The sequence below is a fragment of the Amia ocellicauda genome, chromosome 20, assembly GCF_036373705.1.
Source record: "Amia ocellicauda isolate fAmiCal2 chromosome 20, fAmiCal2.hap1, whole genome shotgun sequence".
NCBI classification, from domain to species: domain Eukaryota; kingdom Metazoa; phylum Chordata; class Actinopteri; order Amiiformes; family Amiidae; genus Amia; species Amia ocellicauda.
The window spans coordinates 4,047,497-4,068,234 of record NC_089869.1 but is presented as its reverse complement, the minus strand read 5'-3'; the positions used below and the strand labels follow the sequence as shown (position 1 = coordinate 4,068,234).

The following is a 20,738-nucleotide window of genomic DNA, read 5'->3' as shown; positions in this document are numbered from 1 at the left end:
GCCATGGCTTAGTTGGTCAAAGCACTGTGGTCCACCACGTTGCGTGTTACCACTGACGTTTGCCAGTTTCTGATGCATACACGCCTTCTCTGCATCGTAGAGTGTAAACGAATGACCGTTATTTATATACAGACATAATAATCAATTGGAGGATGGCTGGATGGATCCATTCTTGGAAGGACCTGGGTCCGAATGACAGAGGTCCACCTTTTGCTTTTACAGTAGTACAGAGATGCGCCTTGGCGCCATGGCTTAGTTGTTTAAAGCACTGGGGTCCACCACGTTGCGTGTTACCGCTGACGTTTGCCAGTTTCTGATGCATGCACGCTTTCTCTGCATCGTAGAGTGTAAACGAATGACCGTTAGTAATAGACAGACATAAATAATCAAAGGGAGGATGGATGGCTGGCTGGATGGATCCATTCTAGGAATGACCTGGGTCCGAATGACAGAGGTCCAGCATTTGCTTTTCAAGTAGTACAGAGTTGTGCCTTGGCGCCATGGCTTAGTTGGTCAAAGCACTTGTCTAGTAAACAGGAGATCCTGGGTTCAAATCCCAGTGGTGCCTCAGCTTTGTTCATGTTAGGGTACATGCTAAGGACTACCCTTCCAGGATTTTGCAAGATTGCCTCTCGTCACGGGCCGGAATTATATATCCCTTCCACTGAGAGAGTAAAGCAGAAAGTCATCGTCCCAGAACCCTGTATTTAAAGAATAGGGTCAGGACGACAAAGACTTCCCTGTGTAGGCTTCGCGCGGCCACCTTTGGCTTTAGGTCCGATGGCCAAAATGCCATTGCCGCACAGAGACGGACACCGCCCAATGTTTGTTGCACTTGTCAGTGCTGTCTACATCTTCCTGTAAATCTTTTTCCGCTGTCAGATCCTGTTGAACGCACACTTCTTGCTTTGTCCGCAAGCGTAAGCAAGTGAGTGCTAGCTGTAGAAAGACAGAGAGGTAGGTAGATAGACAGACAGATAGATAGAAGGATAGATAGATAGATAGATGGATGGATGGGTGGGTGGATAGTTGGTTGGATGGATGCGTGGAACATATAGTAGGTAAACGGTAGCAGCCACTGAATTGGTATGAAACTAGGAAAGGGTGGGTGCAGCAAGCTCTGGCGCCATGGCTTAGCTGGTGAAAGCGCCTGTCTCTTAAACAGGAAATCCTGGGTTCAAATCCCAGCGGTGCCTGGCCTGAAGGAGGCAGAGGCTATGTACAGCAAGACTGTGGGGCAAGTTTAAGTTTTTGGCAGCGAAGCCATTGTTACTGCATGAGGCGATGTTTCTTGGACAGGAGATTATAAAGCAGAGGTCCAGGTCTCACACCACGAATGGAAGCAATGAGGTAAGAAGTAGACGGACGTCCCTGGGTGGGCTCGAACCACCAACCTTTCGGTTAACAACCGAACGCGCTATCCGATTGCGCCACAGAGACAGGCGCAGCAGTTGTGACTGGGGTCCACCATGTTGCGTGTTTCCGCTGCAGTTTGCCTGTTTCTTATGCATGCACGCTTTCTCTGCATCGTAGAGTGTAAACGAATGACCGTTATTGATAGACAGACATAAATATCAAAGGGAGGATGGCTGGATGGATCCATTCTTGGAAAGACCTGGGTCCGAAAGACAGAGGTCCACCATTTGCTTTTACAGTAGTACAGAGTTACGCCTTGGCGCCATGGCTTAGTAGGTCAAAGCACTGGGGTCCACCATGTTGCGTGTTTCCGCTGCAGTTTGCCTGTTTCTTATGCATGCACGCTTTCTCTGCATCGTAGAGTGTAAACGAATGACCGTTATTGATAGACAGACATAAATATCAAAGGGAGGATGGCTGGATGGATCCATTCTTGGAAAGACCTGGGTCCGAAAGACAGAGGTCCACCATTTGCTTTTACAGTAGTACAGAGTTACGCCTTGGCGCCATGGCTTAGTAGGTCAAAGCACTGGGGTCCACCACGTTGCGCGTTACCGCTGCAGTTTGCCTGTTTCTTATGCATGCACGCTTTCTCTGCATCGTAGAGTGTATACGAATGACCGTTAGTGATAGACAGACATAAATAATCAAAGAGAGGATGGATGGCTGGATGGATCCATTCTAGGAAAGACCTGGGTCCGAATGACAGAGGTCCAGCATTTGTTTTTAAAGTAGTACAGAGATGTGCCTTGGCGCCATGGCTTAGTTGGTCAAAGCACCTGTCTAGTAAACAGGAGATCCTGGGTTCAAATCCCAGTGGTGCCTCAGCTTTGTTCATGTTAGGGTACATGCTAAGGACTCCCCTTCCAGGATTTTGCAAGATTGCCTCTCGTCACGGGCCGGAATGATATATCCCTTCCACTGAGAGAGTAAAGCAGAAAGTCATCTTCCCAGAACCCTGTATTTAAAGAATAGGGTCAGGACGACAAAGACTTCCCTGTGTAGGCTTCGCGCGGCCACCTTTGGCTTTAGGTCCGATGGCGAAAATGCCATTGCCGCATAGAGACGGACACCGCCCAATGTTTGTTGCACTTGTCAGTGCTGTCTACATCTTCCTGCAAATCTTTTTCCGCTGTCAGATCCTGTTGAACGCACACTTCTTGCTTTGTCCGCAAGCGTAAGCAAGTGAGTGCTAGCTGTAGAAAGACAGAGAGGTAGGTAGATAGACAGACAGATAGATAGAAGGATAGATAGATAGATAGATGGATGGATGGGTGGGTTGATAGTTGGTTGGATGGATGCGTGGAACATATAGTAGGTAAACGGTAGCAGCCACTGAATTGGTATGAAACTAGGAAAGGGTGGGTGCAGCAAGCTCTGGCGCCGTGGCTTAGCTGGTGAAAGCGCCTGTCTCGTAAACAGGAAATCCTGGGTTCAAATCCCAGCGGTGCCAGGCCTGAAGGAGGCAGAGGCTATGTACAGCAAGACTGTGGGGCAAGTTTAAGTTTTTGGCAGCGTAGCCTTTGTTACTGCATGAGGCGATGTTTCTTGGACAGGAGATTATAAAGCAGAGGTCCAGGTCTCACACCACGAATGGAAGCAATGAGGTAAGAAATAGACGGACGTCCCTGGGTGGGCTTGAACCACCAACCTTTCGGTTAACAGCCGAACGCGCTATCCGATTGCGCCACAGAGACAGGCGCAGCAGTTGTGACTGGGGTCCACCATGTTGCGTGTTTCCGCTGACGTTTGCCAGTTTCTGTTGCAAGCACGCCTTCTCTGCATCGTATAGTGTAAACGAATGACCGTTAGTGATAGACAGACATAAATAATCAAAGGGATGATGGATGGCTGGATGGATCCATTCTTGGAAAGACCTGGGTCCGAAAGACAGAGGTCCACCATTTGCTTTTACAGTTGAACAGAGTTACGCCTTGGCGCCATGGCTTAGTAGGTCAAAGCACTGGGGTCCACCACGTTGCGCGTTACCGCTGCAGATTGCCAGTTTCTGTTGCAAGCACGCCTTCTCTGCATCGTAGAGTGTAACCGAATGACCGTTAGTGATAGACAGACATAAATATCAAAGGGAGGTTTGCTAGATGGATCCATTCTAGGAAAGACCTGGGTCCGAATGACAGAGGTCCACCATTTGCTTCTGCAGTAGTACAGAGTTGCGCCTTGGCGCCATGGCTTAGTTGCTCAAAGCACTGGGGTCCACCACGTTGCGTGTTACCGCTGACGTTTGCCTGTTTCTGATGCATGCACGCTTTCTCTGCATCGTAGAGTGTAAACGAATGACCGTTAGTAATAGACAGACATAAATAATCAAAGGGATGATGGATGGCTGGCTGGATGGATCCATTCTAGGAAAGACCTGGGTCCGAATGACAGAGGTCCAGCATTTGTTTTTAAAGTAGTACAGACATGTGCCTTGGCGCCATGGCTTAGTTGGTCAAAGCACCTGTCTAGTAAACAGGAGATCCTGGGTTCAAATCCCAGTGGTGCCTCAGCTTTGTTCATGTTAGGGTACATGCTAAGGACTCCCCTTCCAGGATTTTGCAAGATTGCCTCTCGTCACGGGCCGGAATGATATATCCCTTCCACTGAGAGAGTAAAGCAGAAAGTCATCTTCCCAGAACCCTGTATTTAAAGAATAGGGTCAGGACGACAAAGACTTCCCTGTGTAGGCTTCGCGCGGCCACCTTTGGCTTTAGGTCCGATGGCGAAAATGCCATTGCCGCACAGAGACGGACACCGCCCAATGTTTGTTGCACTTGTCAGTGCTGTCTACATCTTCCTGCAAATCTTTTTCCGCTGTCAGATCCTGTTGAACGCACACTTCTTGCTTTGTCCGCAAGCGTAAGCAAGTGAGTGCTAGCTGTAGAAAGACAGAGAGGTAGGTAGATAGACAGACAGATAGATAGAAGGATAGATAGATAGATAGATGGATGGATGGGTGGGTTGATAGTTGGTTGGATGGATGCGTGGAACATATAGTAGGTAAACGGTAGCAGCCACTGAATTGGTATGAAACTAGGAAAGGGTGGGTGCAGCAAGCTCTGGCGCCGTGGCTTAGCTGGTGAAAGCGCCTGTCTCGTAAACAGGAAATCCTGGGTTCAAATCCCAGCGGTGCCTGGCCTGAAGGAGGCAGAGGCTATGTACAGCAAGACTGTGGGGCAAGTTTAAGTTTTTGGCAGCGTAGCCATTGTTACTGCATGAGGCCATGTTTCTTGGACAGGAGATTATAAAGCAGAGGTCCAGGTCTCACACCACGAATGGAAGCAATGAGGTAAGAAATAGACGGACGTCCCTGGGTGGGCTTGAACCACCAACTTTTCGGTTAACAGCCGAACGCGCTATCCGATTGCGCCACAGAGACAGGCGCAGCAGTTGTGACTGGGGTCCACCATGTTGCGTGTTTCCGCTGACGTTTGCCAGTTTCTGTTGCAAGCACGCCTTCTCTGCATCGTATAGTGTAAACGAATGACCGTTAGTGATAGACAGACATAAATAATCAAAGGGATGATGGATGGCTGGATGGATCCATTCTTGGAAAGACCTGGGTCCGAATGACAGAGGTCCACCATTTGCTTTTACAGTAGTACAGAGTTGCGCCTTGGTGCCATGGCTTAGTTGGTCAAAGCACTGGGGTCCACCACGTTGCGTGTTACCACTGACGTTTGCCACTTTCTGATGCATACACGCCTTCTCTGCATCGTAGAGTGTAAACGAATGACCGTTAGTGATAGACAGACATAAATATCAAAGGGAGGATGGCTTGATGGATCCATCCTAGGAAAGACCTGGGTCCGAATGACAGAGGTCCACCATTTGCTTTTACAGTAGTACAGAGTTGCGCCTTGGCGCCATGGCTTAGTTTGTCAAAGCACTGGGGTCCACCACGTTGCGCGTTACCGCTGCAGTTTGCCTGTTTCTTATGCATGCACGCTTTCTCTGCATCGTAGAGTGTATAAGAATGACCGTTAGTGATAGACAGACATAAATAATCAAAGGGAGGATGGATGGCTGGATGGATCCATTCTTGGAAAGACCTGGGTCCGAAAGACAGAGGTCCACCATTTGCTTTTACAGTAGTACAGAGTAACGCCTTGGCGCCATGGCTTAGTAGGTCGAAGCACTGGGGTCCACCACGTTGCGCGATACCGCTGCAGTTTGCCTGTTTCTGTTGCAAGAACGCCTTCTCTGCATCGTAGAGTGTAAACGAATGACCGTTATTGATAGACAGACATAAATATCAAAGGGAGGATGGCTGGATGGATCAATTCTTGGAAAGACCTGGGTCCGAAAGACAGAGGTCCACCATTTGCTTTTACAGTAGTACAGAGTTACGCCTTGGCGCCATGGCTTAGTAGGTCAAAGCACTGGGGTCCACCACGTTGCGCGTTACCGCTGCAGTTTGCCTGTTTCTGTTGCAAGCACGCCTTCTCTGCATCGTAGAGTGTATAAGAATGACCGTTAGTGATAGACAGACATAAATAATCAAAGGGAGGATGGATGGCTGGATGGATCCATTCTTGGAAAGACCTGGGTCCGAAAGACAGAGGTCCACCATTTGCTTTTACAGTAGTACAGAGTAACGCCTTGGCGCCATGGCTTAGTAGGTCGAAGCACTGGGGTCCACCACGTTGCGCGATACCGCTGCAGTTTGCCTGTTTCTGTTGCAAGAACGCCTTCTCTGCATCGTAGAGTGTAAACGAATGACCGTTATTGATAGACAGACATAAATATCAAAGGGAGGATGGCTGGATGGATCAATTCTTGGAAAGACCTGGGTCCGAAAGACAGAGGTCCACCATTTGCTTTTTCAGTAGTACAGAGTTACGCCTTGGCGCCATGGCTTAGTAGGTCAAAGCACTGGGGTCCACCACGTTGCGCGTTACCGCTGCAGTTTGCCTGTTTCTGTTGCAAGCACGCCTTCTCTGCATCGTAGAGTGTTAACGAATGACCGTTATTGATAGACAGACATAAATATCAAAGGGATGATGGCTTGATGGATCCATCCAATGAAAGACCTGGGTCCGAATGACAGAGGTCTAGCATTTGCTTTTACAGTAGAACAGAGTTGTGCCTTGGCGCCATGGCTTAGTTGGTCAAAGCACTGGGGTCCACTACGTTGCGTGTTACCGCTGCAGTTTGCCTGTTTCTGTTGCAAGCACGCCTTCTCTGCATCGTAGAGTGTTAACGAATGACCGTTATTGATAGACAGACATAAATATCAAAGGGATGATGGCTTGATGGATCCATCCAATGAAAGAACTGGGTCCGAATGACAGAGTTCCACCATTTGCTTTTACAGTAGTTCAGAGTTGCGCCTTGGCACCATGGCTTAGTAGGTCAAAGCACTGGGGTCCACCACGTTGCGCGTTACCGCTGCAGTTTGCCTGTTTCTTATGCATGCACGCTTTCTCTGCATCGTAGAGTGTAAACGAATGACCGTTATTGATAGACAGACATAAATATCAAAGGGAGGATGGCTGGATGGATCAATTCTTGGAAAGACCTGGGTCCGAAAGACAGAGGTCCACCATTTGCTTTTACAGTAGTACAGAGTTACGCCTTGGCGCCATGGCTTAGTAGGTCAAAGCACTGGGGTCCACCACGTTGCGCGTTACCGCTGCAGTTTGCCTGTTTCTGTTGCAAGCACGCCTTCTCTGCATAGTAGAGTGTTAACGAATGACCGTTATTGATAGACAGACATAAATATCAAAGGGATGATGGCTTGATGGATCCATCCTATGAAAGACCTGGGTCCGAATGACAGAGGTCTAGCATTTGCTTTTACAGTAGAACAGAGTTGTGCCTTGGCGCCATGGCTTAGTTGGTCAAAGCACTGGGGTCCACTACATTGCGTGTTACCGCTGCAGTTTGCCAGTTTCTGTTGTAAGTACGCCTTCTCTGCATCGTAGAGAGTAAACGAATGACCGTTATTGATAGACAGACATAAATATCAAAGGGAGGATGGCTGGATGGATCCATTCTTGGAAAGACCTTGGTCCGAAAGACAGAGGTCCACCATTTGCTTTTACAGTAGTACAGAGTTACGCCTTGGCGCCATGGCTTAGTAGGTAAAAGCACTGGGGTCCACCACGTTGCGCGATACCGCTGCAGTTTGCCTGTTTCTGTTGCAAGCACGCCTTCTCTGCATCGTAGAGTGTAAACGAATGACCGTTATTGATAGACAGACATAAATATCAAAGGGAGGATGGCTGGATGGATCAATTCTTGGCAAGACCTGGGTCCGAAAGACAGAGGTCCACCATTTGCTTTTACAGTAGTACAGAGTTACGCCTTGGCGCCATGGCTTAGTAGGTCAAAGCACTGGGGTCCACCACGTTGCGCGTTACCGCTGCAGTTTGCCTGTTTCTGTTGCAAGCACGCCTTCTCTGCATCGTAGAGTGTTAACGAATGACCGTTATTGATAGACAGACATAAATATCAAAGGGATGATGGCTTGATGGATCCATCCTATGAAAGACCTGGGTCCGAATGACAGAGGTCTAGCATTTGCTTTTACAGTAGAACAGAGTTGTGCCTTGGCGCCATGGCTTAGTTGGTCAAAGCACTGGGGTCCACTACATTGCGTGTTACCGCTGCAGTTTGCCAGTTTCTGTTGTAAGCACGCCTTCTCTGCATCGTAGAGAGTAAACGAATGACCGTTATTGATAGACAGACATAAATATCAAAGGGAGGATGGCTGGATGAATCCATTCTTGGAAAGACCTGGGTCCGAATGACAGAGTTCCACCATTTGCTTTTACAGTAGTTCAGAGTTGCGCCTTGGCACCATGGCTTAGTTGGTCAAAGCACTGGGGTCCACCACGTTGCGCGTTACTGCTGCAGTTTGCCTGTTTCTGTTGCAAGCACGCCTTCTCTGCATCGTAGAGTGTAAACGAATGACCGTTATTGATAGACAGACATAAATATCAAAGGGAGGATGGCTGGATGGATCCATTCTAGGAAAGACCTGGGTCCGATTGACAGAGGTCCACCATTTGCTTCTGCAGTAGTACAGAGTTGCGCCTTGGCGCCATGGCTTAGTTGGTCAAAGCACTGGGGTCCACCACGTTGCGTGTTACCGCTGACGTTTGCCAGTTTCTATTGCCAGCACGCTTTCTCTGCATCGTAGAGTGTATGCGAATGACCGTTAGTCATAGACAGACATAAATAATCAAAGGGAGGATGGATGGCTGGATGGATCCATTCTTGGAAATACCTGGGTCCGAATGACAGAGGTCCACCATTTGCTTCTGCAGTAGTACAGAGTTACGCCTTGGCGCCATGGCTTAGTAGGTCAAAGCACTGGGGTCCACCACGTTGCGCGTTACCGCTGCAGATTGCCAGTTTCTGTTGCAAGCACGCCTTCTCTGCATCGTAGAGTGTAACCGAATGACCGTTAGTGATAGACAGACATAAATATCAAAGGGAGGTTTGCTGGATGGATCCATTCTAGGAAAGACCTGGGTCCGAATGACAGAGGTCCACCATTTGCTTCTGCAGTAGTACAGAGTTGCGCCTTGGCGCCATGGCTTAGTTGCTCAAAGCACTGGGGTCCACCACGTTGCGTGTTACCGCTGACGTTTGCCAGTTTCTGATGCATGCACGCTTTCTCTGCATCGTAGAGTGTAAACGAATGACCGTTACTAATAGACAGACATAAATAATCAAAGGGATGATGGATGGCTGCCTGGATGGATCCATTCTAGGAAAGACCTGGGTCCGAATGACAGAGGTCCAGCATTTGCTTTTAAAGTAGTACAGAGTTGTGCCTTGGCGCCATGGCTTAGTAGGTCAAAGCACTGGGGTCCACTACGTTGCGTGTTACCACTGACGTTTGCCAGTTTCTGATTGATACACGCCTTCTCTGCATCGTAGAGTGTAAACGAATGACCGTTAGTGATAGACAGACATAAATATCAAAGGGAGGATAGCTTGATGGATCCATCCTAGGAAAGACCTGGGTCCGAATGACAGAGGTCTAGCATTTGCTTTTACAGTAGTACAGAGTTGTGCCTTGGCGCCATGGCTTAGTTGGTCAAAGCATTGGGGTCCACTACATTGCGTGTTACCGCTGCAGTTTGCCAGTTTCTATTGCAAGCACGCTTTCTCTGCATCGTAGAGTGTATACGAATGACAGTTAGTGATAGACAGACATAAATAATCAAAGGGAGGATGGATGGCTGGATGGATCCATTCTTGGAAATACCTGGGTCCGAATGACAGAGGTCCACCATTTGCTTCTGCAGTAGTACAGAGTTGTGCCTTGGCGCCATGGCTTAGTAGGTCAATGCACTGGGGCCCACCACGTTGCGCGTTACCGCTGCAGTTTGCCTGTTTCTGTTGCAAGCACGCCTTCTCTGCATCGTAGAGTGTAAACGAATGACCGTTAGTGATAGACAGACATAAATATCAAAGCGAGGATGGCATGATGGATCCATCCTAGGAAAGACCTGGGTCCGAATGACAGAGGTCTAGCATTTGCTTTTACAGTAGTACAGAGTTGCGCCTTGGCACCATGGCTTAGTTGGTCAAAGCACTGGGGTCCACCACGTTGCGCGTTACCGCTGCAGTTTGCCTGTTTCTGTTGCAAGCACGCCTTCTCTGCATCGTAGAGTGTAAACGAATGACCGTTATTGATAGACAGAAATAAATATCAAAGGGAGGATGGCTGGATGGATCCATTCTTGGAAAGACCTGGGTCCGAATGACAGAGTTCCACAATTTGCTTTTACAGTAGTACAGAGTTGCGCCTTGGCACCATGGCTTAGTTGGTCAAAGCACTGGGGTCCACCACGTTGCGCGTTACCGCTGCAGTTTGCCTGTTTCTGTTGCAAGCACGCCTTCTCTGCATCGTAGAGTGTAAACGAATGACCGTTATTGATAGACAGACATAAATATCAAAGGGAAGATGGCTGGATGGATCCATTCTTGGAAAGACCTGGGTCCGAATGACAGAGTTCCACCATTTGCTTTTACAGTAGTTCAGAGTTGCGCCTTGGCACCATGGCTTAGTTGGTCAAAGCACTGGGGTCCACCACGTTGCGCGTTACCGCTGCAGTTTGCCTGTTTCTGTTGCAAGCACGCCTTCTCTGCATCGTAGAGTGTAAACGAATGACCATTAGTGATAGACAGACATAAATATCAAAGGGAGGATGGCTGGATGGATCCATTCTTGGAAAGACCTGGGTCCGAATGACAGAGGTCTAGCGTTTGCTTTTACAGTAGTACAGAGTTGAGCCTTGGCACCATGGCTTAGTTGGTCAAAGCACTGGGGTCCACCACGTTGCGCGTTAACGCTGACGTTTGCCAGTTTCTTATGCATGCGCGCTTTCTCTGCATCGTAGTGTGTATACGAATGACCGTTAGTGATAGACAGACATAAATAATCAAAGGGAGGATGGATGGCTGGATGGATCCATTCTTGGAAAGACCTGGGTACGAAAGACAGAGGTCCACCATTTGCTTTTACAGTAGTACAGAGTTGCGCCTTGGCGCCATGGCTTAGTAGGTCAAAGCACTGGGGTCCACCACGTTGCGCGTTACCGCTGCAGTTTGCCTGTTTCTGTTGCAAGCACGCCTTCTCTGCATCGTAGAGTGTAAACGAATGACCGTTAGTGATAGACAGACATAAATATCAAAGGGAGGATGGCTGGATGGATCCATTCTTGGAAGACCTAGGTCCAAAAGACAGAGGTCCACCATTTGCTTTTACAGTAGTACAGAGTTACGCCTTGGCGCCGTGGCTTAGTAGGTCAGAGCACTGGGGTCCACCACGTTGCGCGTTACCGCTGCAGATTGCCAGTTTCTGTTGCAAGCACGCCTTCTCTGCATCGTAGAGTGTAACCGAATGACCGTTAGTGATAGACAGACATAAATATCAAAGGGAGGTTTGCTGGATAGATCCATTCTAGGAAAGACCTGGGTCCGAATGACAGAGGTCCACCATTTGCTTCTGCAGTAGTACAGAGTTGCGCCTTGGCGCCATGGCTTAGTTGGTCAAAGCACTGGGGTCCACCACGTTGCATGTTACCGCTGACATTTGCCAGTTTCTGATGCATGCACGCTTTTTCTGCATCGTAGAGTGTAAACGAATGACCGTTAGTAATAGACAGACATAAATATCAAAGGGAGGATGGATGGCTGGCTGGCTGGATCCATTCTAGGAAAGACCTGGGTCCGAATGACAGAGGTCCAGCATTTGCTTTTAAAGTAGTACAGAGTTGTGCCTTGGTGCCATGGCTTAGTTGGTCAAAGCACCTGTCTAGTAAACAGGAGATCCTGGGTTCAAATCCCAGTGGTGCCTCAGCTTTGTTCATGTTAGGGTACATGCTAAGGACTCCCCTTCCAGGATTTTGCAAGATTGCCTCTCGTCACGGGCCGGAATGATATATCCCTTCCACTGAGAGAGTAAAGCAGAAAGTCATCTTCCCAGAACCTTGTATTTAAAGAATAGGGTCAGGACGACAAAGACTTCCCTGTGTAGGCTTCGCGCGGCCACCTTTGGCTTTAGGTCCGATGGCCAAAATGCCATTGCCGCACAGAGACGGACACCGCCCAATGTTTGTTGCACTTGTCAGTGCTGTCTACATCTTCCTGTAAATCTTTTTCCGCTGTCAGATCCTGTTGAACGCACACTTCTTGCTTTGTCCGCAAGCGTAAGCAAGTGAGTGCTAGCTGTAGAAAAACAGAGAGGTAGGTAGATAGACAGACAGATAGATAGAAGGATAGATAGATAGATAGATGGATGGATGGGTGGGTGGATAGTTGGTTGGATGGATGCGTGGAACATATAGTAGGTAAACGGTAGCAGCCACTCAATTGGTATGAAACTAGGAGAGGGTGAGTGCAGCAAGCTCTGGCGCCGTGGCTTAGCTGGTGAAAGCGCCTGTCTCGTAAACAGGAAATCCTGGGTTCAAATCCCAGCGGTGCCTGGCCTGAAGGAGGCAGAGGCTATGTACAGCAAGACTGTGGGGCAAGTTTAAATTTTTGGCAGCGTAGCCATTGTTACTGCATGAGGCGATGTTTCTTGGACAGGAGATTATAAAGCAGAGGTCCAGGTATCACACCACGAATGGAAGCAATGAGGTAAGAAGTAGATGGAAGTCCCTGGGTGGGCTCGAACCACCAACCTATCGGTTAACAGCCGAACGCGCTATCCGATTGCGCCACAGAGACAGGCGCAGCAGTTGTGACTGGGGTCCACCATTTTGCGTGTTTCCGCTGACGTTTGCCAGTTTCTGTTGCAAGCACGCCTTCTCTGCATCGTATAGTGTAAACGAATGACCGTTAGTGATAGACAGACATAAATAATCAAAGGGATGATGGATGGCTGGATGGATCCATTCTTGGAAAGACCTGGGTCCGAATGACAGAGGTCCACCATTTGCTTTTACAGTAGTACAGAGTTGCGCCTTGGCGCCATGGCTTAGTTGGTCAAAGCACTGGGGTCCACCACGTTGCGTGTTACCACTGACGTTTGCCAGTTTCTGATGCATACACCCCTTCTCTGCATCGTAGAGTGTATACGAATGACCGTTAGTGATAGACAGACATAAATAATCAAAGGGAGGATGGATGGCTGGATGGATCCATTCTTGGAAAGACCTGGGTACGAAAGACAGAGGTCCACCATTTGCTTTTACAGTCGTACAGAGTTACGCCTTGGCGCCATGGCTTAGTAGGTCAAAGCACTGGGGTCCACCACGTTGCGCGATACCGCTGCAGTTTGCCTGTTTCTGTTGCAAGCACGCCTTCTCTGCATCGTAGAGTGTAAACGAATGACCGTTATTGATAGACAGACATAAATATCAAAGGGAGGATGGCTGGATGGATCAATTCTTGGAAAGACCTGGGTCCGAAAGACAGAGGTCCACCATTTGCTTTTACAGTAGTACAGAGTTACGCCTTGGCGCCATGGCTTAGTAGGTCAAAGCACTGGGGTCCACCACGTTGCGCGTTACCGCTGCAGTTTGCCTGTTTCTGTTGCAAGCACGCCTTCTCTGCATCGTAGAGTGTTAACGAATGACCGTTATTGATAGACAGACATAAATATCAAAGGGATGATGGCTTGAAGGATCCATCCTATGAAAGACCTGGGTCCGAATGACAGAGGTCTAGCATTTGCTTTTACAGTAGAACAGAGTTGTGCCTTGGCGCCATGGCTTAGTTGGTCAAAGCACTGGGGTCCACTACGTTGCGTGTTACCGCTGCAGTTTGCCAGTTTCTGTTGTAAGCACGCCTTCTCTGCATCGTAGAGAGTAAACGAATGACCGTTATTGATAGACAGACATAAATAATCAAAGGGAGGATGGATGGCTGGATGGATCCATTCTTGGAAAGACCTGGGTCCGAAAGACAGAGGTCCACCATATGCTTTTACAGTAGTACAGAGTTGTGTCTTGGCGCCATGGCTTAGTTGGTCAAAGCACTGGGGTCCACCATGTTGCGTGTTTCCGCTGACGTTTGCCAGTTTCTGTTGCAAGCACGCCTTCTCTGCATCGTATAGTGTAAACGAATGACCGTTAGTGATAGACAGACATAAATAATCAAAGGGATGATGGATGGCTGGATGGATCCATTCTTGGAAAGACCTGGGTCCGAATGACAGAGGTCCACCATTTGCTTTTACAGTAGTACAGAGTTGCGCCTTGGCGCCATGGCTTAGTTGGTCAAAGCACTGGGGTCCACCACGTTGCGTGTTACCACTGACGTTTGCCAGTTTCTGATGCATACACGCCTTCTCTGCATCGTAGAATGTAAACGAATGACCGTTAGTGATAGACAGACATAAATATCAAAGGGAGGATGGCTTGATGGATCCATCCTAGGAAAGACCTGGGTCCGAATGACAGAGGTCTAGCATTTGCTTTTACAGTAGTACAGAGTTGTGCCTTGGCGCCATGGCTTAGTTGGTCAAAGCACTGGGGTCCACCACGTTGCGCGTTACCGCTGCAGTTTGCCTGTTTCTTATGCATGCACGCTTTCTCTGCATCGTAGAGTGTATAAGAATGACCGTTAGTGATAGACAGACATAAATATCAAAGGGAGGATGGCTGGATGGATCCATTCTTGGAAAGACCTGGGTCCGAATGACAGAGGTCTAGCGTTTGCTTTTACAGTAGTACAGAGTTGAGCCTTGGCACCATGGCTTAGTTGGTCAAAGCACTGGGGTCCACCACGTTGCGCGTTAACGCTGACGTTTGCCAGTTTCTTATGCATGCGCGCTTTCTCTGCATCGTAGAGTGTATACGAATGACCGTTAGTGATAGACAGACATAAATAATCAAAGGGAGGATGGATGGCTGGATGGATCCATTCTTGGAAAGACCTGGGTACGAAAGACAGAGGTCCACCATTTGCTTTTACAGTAGTACAGAGTTACGCCTTGGCGCCATGGCTTAGTAGGTCAAAGCACTGGGGTCCACCACGTTGCGCGATACCGCTGCAGTTTGCCTGTTTCTGTTGCAAGCACCCCTTCTCTGCATCGTAGAGTGTATACGAATGACCGTTAGTGATAGACAGACATAAATAATCAAAGGGAGGATGGATGGCTGGATGGATCCATTCTTGGAAAGACCTGGGTACGAAAGACAGAGGTCCACCATTTGCTTTTACAGTAGTACAGAGTTACGCCTTGGCGCCATGGCTTAGTAGGTCAAAGCACTGGGGTCCACCACGTTGCGCGATACCGCTGCAGTTTGCCTGTTTCTGTTGCAAGCACGCCTTCTCTGCATCGTAGAGTGTAAACGAATGACCGTTATTGATAGACAGACATAAATATCAAAGGGAGGATGGCTGGATGGATCAATTCTTGGAAAGACCTGGGTCCGAAAGACAGAGGTCCACCATTTGCTTTTACAGTAGTACAGAGTTACGCCTTGGCGCCATGGCTTAGTAGGTCAAAGCACTGGGGTCCACCACGTTGCGCGTTACCGCTGCAGTTTGCCTGTTTCTGTTGCAAGCACGCCTTCTCTGCATCGTAGAGTGTTAACGAATGACCGTTATTGATAGACAGACATAAATATCAAAGGGATGATGGCTTGAAGGATCCATCCTATGAAAGACCTGGGTCCGAATGACAGAGGTCTAGCATTTGCTTTTACAGTAGAACAGAGTTGTGCCTTGGCGCCATGGCTTAGTTGGTCAAAGCACTGGGGTCCACTACGTTGCGTGTTACCGCTGCAGTTTGCCAGTTTCTGTTGTAAGCACGCCTTCTCTGCATCGTAGAGAGTAAACGAATGACCGTTATTGATAGACAGACATAAATAATCAAAGGGAGGATGGATGGCTGGATGGATCCATTCTTGGAAAGACCTGGGTCCGAAAGACAGAGGTCCACCATATGCTTTTACAGTAGTACAGAGTTGTGTCTTGGCGCCATGGCTTAGTTGGTCAAAGCACTGGGGTCCACCATGTTGCGTGTTTCCGCTGACGTTTGCCAGTTTCTGTTGCAAGCACGCCTTCTCTGCATCGTATAGTGTAAACAAATGACCGTTAGTGATAGACAGACATAAATAATCAAAGGGATGATGGATGGCTGGATGGATCCATTCTTGGAAAGACCTGGGTCCGAATGACAGAGGTCCACCATTTGCTTTTACAGTAGTACAGAGTTGCGCCTTGGCACCATGGCTTAGTTGGTCAAAGCACTGGGGTCCACCACGTTGCGTGTTACCCCTGACGTTTGCCAGTTTCTGATGCATACATGCCTTCTCTGCATCGTAGAGTGTAAACGAATGACCGTTAGTGATAGACAGACATAAATATCAAAGGGAGGATGGCTTGAAGGATCCATCCTAGGAAAGACCTGGGTCCAAATGACAGAGGTCTAGCATTTGCTTTTACAGTAGTACAGAGTTGTGCCTTGGCGCCATGGCTTAGTTGGTCAACGCACTGGGGTCCACCACGTTGCGCGTTACCGCTGCAGTTTGCCTGTTTCTTATGCATGCACGCTTTCTCTGCATCGTAGAGTGTATAAGAATGACCGTTAGTGATAGACAGACATAAATAATCAAAGGGAGGATGGATGGCTGGATGGATCCATTCTTGGAAAGACCTGGGTCCGAAAGACAGAGGTCCACCATTTGCTTTTACAGTAGTACAGAGTTACGCCTTGGCGCCATGGCTTAGTAGGTCAAAGCACTGGGGTCCACCACGTTGCGCGTTACCGCTGCAGTTTGCCTGTTTCTGTTGCAAGCACGCCTTCTCTGCATCGTAGAGTGTTAACGAATGACCGTTATTGATAGACAGACATAAATATCAAAGGGATGATGGCTTGATGGATCCATCCTATGAAAGACCTGGGTCCGAATGACAGAGGTCTAGCATTTGCTTTTACAGTAGTACAGAGTTGCGCCTTGGCACCATGGCTTAGTTGGTCAAAGCACTGGGGTCCACTACGTTGCGTGTTACCGCTGCAGTTTGCCTGTTTCTGTTGCAAGCACGCCTTCTCTGCATCGTAGAGTGTAAACGAATGACCGTTATTGATAGACAGACATAAATATCAAAGGGAGGATGGCTGGATGGATCCATTCTAGGAAAGACCTGGGTCCGATTTACAGAGGTCCACCATTTGCTTCTGCAGTAGTACAGAGTTGCGCCTTGGCGCCATGGCTTAGTTGTTTAAAGCACTGGGGTCCACCACGTTGCGTGTTACCGCTGACGTTTGCCTGTTTCTGTTGCAAGCACGCCTTCTCTGCATCGTAGAGTGTAAATGAATGACCGTTATTGATAGACAGACATAAATAATCAAAGGGAGGATGGATGGCTGGCTGGATGGATCCATTCTAGGAAAGACCTGGGTCCGAATGACAGAGGTCCAGCATTTGCTTTTAAAGTAGTACAGAGTTGTGCCTTGGCGCCATGGCTTAGTTGGTCAAAGCACTTGTCTAGTAAACAGGAGATCCTGGGTTCAAATCCCAGTGGTGCCTCAGCTTTGTTCATGTTAGGGTACATGCTAAGGACTCCCCTTCCAGGATTTTGCAAGATTGCCTCTCGTCACGGGCCGGAATGATATATCCCTTCCACTGAGAGAGTAAAGCAGAAAGTCATCTTCCCAGAACCCTGTATTTAAAGAATAGGGTCAGGACGACAAAGACTTCCCTGTGTAGGCTTCGCGCGGCCACCTTTGGCTTTAGGTCCGATGGCGAAAATGCCATTGCCGCACAGAGACGGACACCGCCCAATGTTTGTTGCACTTGTCAGTGCTGTCTACATCTTCCTGTAAATCTTTTTCCGCTGTCAGATCCTGTTGAAAGCACACTTATTGCTTTGTCCGCAAGCGTAAGCAAGTGAGTGCTAGCTGTAGAAAGACAGAGAGGTAGGTAGATAGAAAGACAGATAGATAGAAGGATAGATAGATAGATAGATGGATGGATGGGTGGGTGGATAGTTGGTTGGATGGATGCGTGGAACATATAGTAGGTAAACGGTAGCAGCCACTGAATTGGTATGAAACTAGGAAAGGGTGGGTGCAGCAAGCTCTGGCGCCGTGGCTCAGCTGGTGAAAGCGCCTGTCTCGTAAACAGGAAATCCTGGGTTCAAATCCCAGCGGTGCCTGGCCTGAAGGAGGCAGAGGCTATGTACAGCAAGACTGTGGGGCAAGTTTAAGTTTTTGGCAGCGTAGCCATTGTTACTGCATGAGGCGATGTTTCTTGGGCAGGAGATTATAAAGCAGAGGTCCAGGTCTCACACCACGAATGGAAGCAATGAGGTAAGAAGTAGACAGACGTCCCTGGGTGGGCTCGAACCACCAACCTTTCGGTTAACAGCCGAACGCGCTATACGATTGCGCCACAGAGACAGGCGCAGCAGTTGTGACTGGGGTCCACCATGTTGCGTGTTTCCGCTGACGTTTGCCAGTTTCTGTTGCAAGCACGCCTTCTCTGCATCGTATAGTGTAAATGAATGACCGTTAGTGATAGACAGACATAAATAATCAAAGGGAGGATGGATGGCTGGATGGATCCATTCTTTGAAAGACCTGGGTCCGAAAGACAGAGGTCCACCATTTGCTTTTACAGTAGTACAGAGTTACGCCTTGGCGCCATGGCTTAGTAGGTCAAAGCACTGGTGTCCACCACGTTGCGCGTTACCGCTGCAGTTTGCCTGTTTCTGTTGCAAGCACGCCTTCTCTGCATCGTAGAGTGTAAACGAATGACCGTTATTGATAGACAGACATAAATATCAAAGGGAGGATGGCTGGATGGATCCATTCTTGGAAAGACCTGGGTCCGAAAGACAGAGGTCCACCATTTGCTTTTACAGCAGTACAGAGTTACGCCTTGGCGCCATGGCTTAGTAGGTCAAAGCACTGGGGTCCACCACGTTGCGCGTTACCGCTGCAGTTTGCCTGTTTCTTATGCATGCATGCTTTCTCTGCATCGTAGAGTGTATACGAATGACCGTTAGTGATAGACAGACATAAATATCAAAGGGATGATGGCTGGATGGATCCATTCTTGGAAAGACCTGGGTCCGAAAGACAGAGGTCCACCATTTGCTTTTACAGCAGTACAGAGTTACGCCTTGGCGCCATGGCTTAGTAGGTCAGAGCACTGGGGTCCACCACGTTGCGCGTTACCGCTGCAGTTTGCCTGTTTCTGTTGCAAGCACGCCTTCTCTGCATCGTACAGTGTAAACGAATGATCGTTATTGATAGACAGACATAAATATCAAAGGGATGATGGCTGGATGGATCCATCCTAGGAAAGACCTGGGTCCGATTGACAGAGGTCTAGCATTTGCTTTTACAGTAGTACAGAGTTGTGCCTTGGCGCCATGGCTTAGTTGGTCAAAGCACTGGGGTCCACTACGTTGTGTGTTACCGCTGCAGTTTGCCAGTTTCTGTTGCAAGCACGCCTTCTCTGCATCGTAGAGTGTAAACGAATGACCGTTATTGATAGACAGACATAAATATCAAAGGGAGGATGGCTGGATGGATCCATTTTAGGAAAGACCTGGGTCCGATTGACAGAGGTCCACCATTTGCTTCTGCAGTAGTACAGAGTTGCGCCTTAGCGCCATGGCTTAGTTGGTCAAAGCACTGGGGTCCACCACGTTGCGTGTTACCGCTGACGTTTGCCAGTTTCTGATGCATGCACGCTTTCTCTGCATCGTAGAGTGTAAACGAATGACCGTTAGTAATAGACAGACATAAATAATCAAAGGGAGGATGGATGGCTGGCTGGATGGATCCATTCTAGGAAAGACCTGGGTCCGAATGACAGAGGTCCACCATTTGCTTTTACAGTAGTACAGAGTTACGCCTTGGCGCCATGGCTTAGTAGGTCAAAGCACTGGGGTCCACCACGTTGCGCGTTACCGCTGCAGTTTGCCTGTTTCTGTTGCAAGCACGCCTTCTCTGCATCGTAGAGTGTAAACGAATGACCGTTATTGATAGACAGACATAAATATCAAAGGGAGGATGGCTTGATGGAACCATCCTAGGAAAGACCTGGGTTCGAATGACAGAGGTATAGCATTTGCTTTTACAGTAGTACAGAGTTGTGCCTTGGCTCCATGGCTAAGTTGGTCAAAGCACTGGGGTCCACTACGTTGTGTGTTACCGCTGCAATTTGCCTGTTTCTGTTGCAAGCACGCCTTCTCTGCATCGTAGAGTGTAAACGAATGACCGTTATTGATAGACAGACATAAATATCAAAGGGATGATGGCTGGATGGATCCATCCTAGGAAAGACCTGGGTCCGAATGACAGAGGTCTAGCATTTGCTTTTACAGTAGTACAGAGTTGTGCCTTGGCGCCATGGCTTAGTTGGTCAAAGCACTGGGGTCCACTACGTTGCGTGTTACCGCTGCAGTTTGCCAGTTTCTGTTGCAAGCACGCCTTCTCTGCATCGTAGAGTGTAAACGAATGACCGTTATTGATAGACAGACATAAATATCAAAGGGAGGATGGCTGGATGGATCCATTTTAGGAAAGACCTGGGTCCGATTGACAGAGGTCCACCATTTGCTTCTGCAGTAGTACAGAGTTGCGCCTTAGCGCCATGGCTTAGTTGGTCAAAGCACTGGGGTCCACCACGTTGCGTGTTACCGCTGACGTTTGCCAGTTTCTGATGCATGCACGCTTTCTCTGCATCGTAGAGTGTAAACGAATGACCGTTAGTAATAGACAGACATAAATAATCAAAGGGAGGATGGAAGGCTGGCTGGATGGATCCATTCTAGGAAAGACCTGGGTCCGAATGACAGAGGTCCACCATTTGCTTTTACAGTAGTACAGAGTTACGCCTTGGCGCCATGGCTTAGTAGGTCAAAGCACTGGGGTCCACCACGTTGCGCGT

General features: G+C 48.6%; 15 non-coding genes across 15 annotated transcripts; 10 read left to right on the top strand and 5 right to left on the bottom strand.

Moving 5' to 3' along the window:
* The first annotated feature begins 494 nt into the window (after positions 1 to 494).
* trnat-agu (transfer RNA threonine (anticodon AGU)) lies at positions 495 to 568 on the top strand. Its single transcript has one exon. It is a non-coding gene; the product is annotated as a tRNA-Thr (tRNA).
* A 554-nt stretch (positions 569 to 1,122) lies between these two features.
* trnak-cuu (transfer RNA lysine (anticodon CUU)) lies at positions 1,123 to 1,196 on the top strand. The gene has a single exon. It is a non-coding gene; the product is annotated as a tRNA-Lys (tRNA).
* A 170-nt stretch (positions 1,197 to 1,366) lies between these two features.
* On the bottom strand, positions 1,367 to 1,440 carry trnan-guu (transfer RNA asparagine (anticodon GUU)). The gene has a single exon. It is a non-coding gene; the product is annotated as a tRNA-Asn (tRNA).
* A 727-nt stretch (positions 1,441 to 2,167) lies between these two features.
* trnat-agu (transfer RNA threonine (anticodon AGU)) lies at positions 2,168 to 2,241 on the top strand. Its single transcript has one exon. It is a non-coding gene; the product is annotated as a tRNA-Thr (tRNA).
* Positions 2,242 to 2,795: 554 nt separating this feature from the next.
* trnat-cgu (transfer RNA threonine (anticodon CGU)) lies at positions 2,796 to 2,869 on the top strand. The gene has a single exon. It is a non-coding gene; the product is annotated as a tRNA-Thr (tRNA).
* A 170-nt stretch (positions 2,870 to 3,039) lies between these two features.
* trnan-guu (transfer RNA asparagine (anticodon GUU)) lies at positions 3,040 to 3,113 on the bottom strand. Its single transcript has one exon. It is a non-coding gene; the product is annotated as a tRNA-Asn (tRNA).
* A 736-nt stretch (positions 3,114 to 3,849) lies between these two features.
* Positions 3,850 to 3,923, top strand: trnat-agu (transfer RNA threonine (anticodon AGU)). Its single transcript has one exon. It is a non-coding gene; the product is annotated as a tRNA-Thr (tRNA).
* Positions 3,924 to 4,477: 554 nt separating this feature from the next.
* On the top strand, positions 4,478 to 4,551 carry trnat-cgu (transfer RNA threonine (anticodon CGU)). The gene has a single exon. It is a non-coding gene; the product is annotated as a tRNA-Thr (tRNA).
* A 170-nt stretch (positions 4,552 to 4,721) lies between these two features.
* On the bottom strand, positions 4,722 to 4,795 carry trnan-guu (transfer RNA asparagine (anticodon GUU)). The gene has a single exon. It is a non-coding gene; the product is annotated as a tRNA-Asn (tRNA).
* Positions 4,796 to 11,663: 6,868 nt separating this feature from the next.
* trnat-agu (transfer RNA threonine (anticodon AGU)) lies at positions 11,664 to 11,737 on the top strand. The gene has a single exon. It is a non-coding gene; the product is annotated as a tRNA-Thr (tRNA).
* Positions 11,738 to 12,291: 554 nt separating this feature from the next.
* Positions 12,292 to 12,365, top strand: trnat-cgu (transfer RNA threonine (anticodon CGU)). The gene has a single exon. It is a non-coding gene; the product is annotated as a tRNA-Thr (tRNA).
* Positions 12,366 to 12,535: 170 nt separating this feature from the next.
* trnan-guu (transfer RNA asparagine (anticodon GUU)) lies at positions 12,536 to 12,609 on the bottom strand. Its single transcript has one exon. It is a non-coding gene; the product is annotated as a tRNA-Asn (tRNA).
* A 4,680-nt stretch (positions 12,610 to 17,289) lies between these two features.
* Positions 17,290 to 17,363, top strand: trnat-agu (transfer RNA threonine (anticodon AGU)). The gene has a single exon. It is a non-coding gene; the product is annotated as a tRNA-Thr (tRNA).
* A 554-nt stretch (positions 17,364 to 17,917) lies between these two features.
* On the top strand, positions 17,918 to 17,991 carry trnat-cgu (transfer RNA threonine (anticodon CGU)). The gene has a single exon. It is a non-coding gene; the product is annotated as a tRNA-Thr (tRNA).
* A 170-nt stretch (positions 17,992 to 18,161) lies between these two features.
* trnan-guu (transfer RNA asparagine (anticodon GUU)) lies at positions 18,162 to 18,235 on the bottom strand. The gene has a single exon. It is a non-coding gene; the product is annotated as a tRNA-Asn (tRNA).
* Positions 18,236 to 20,738: the final 2,503 nt, after the last annotated feature.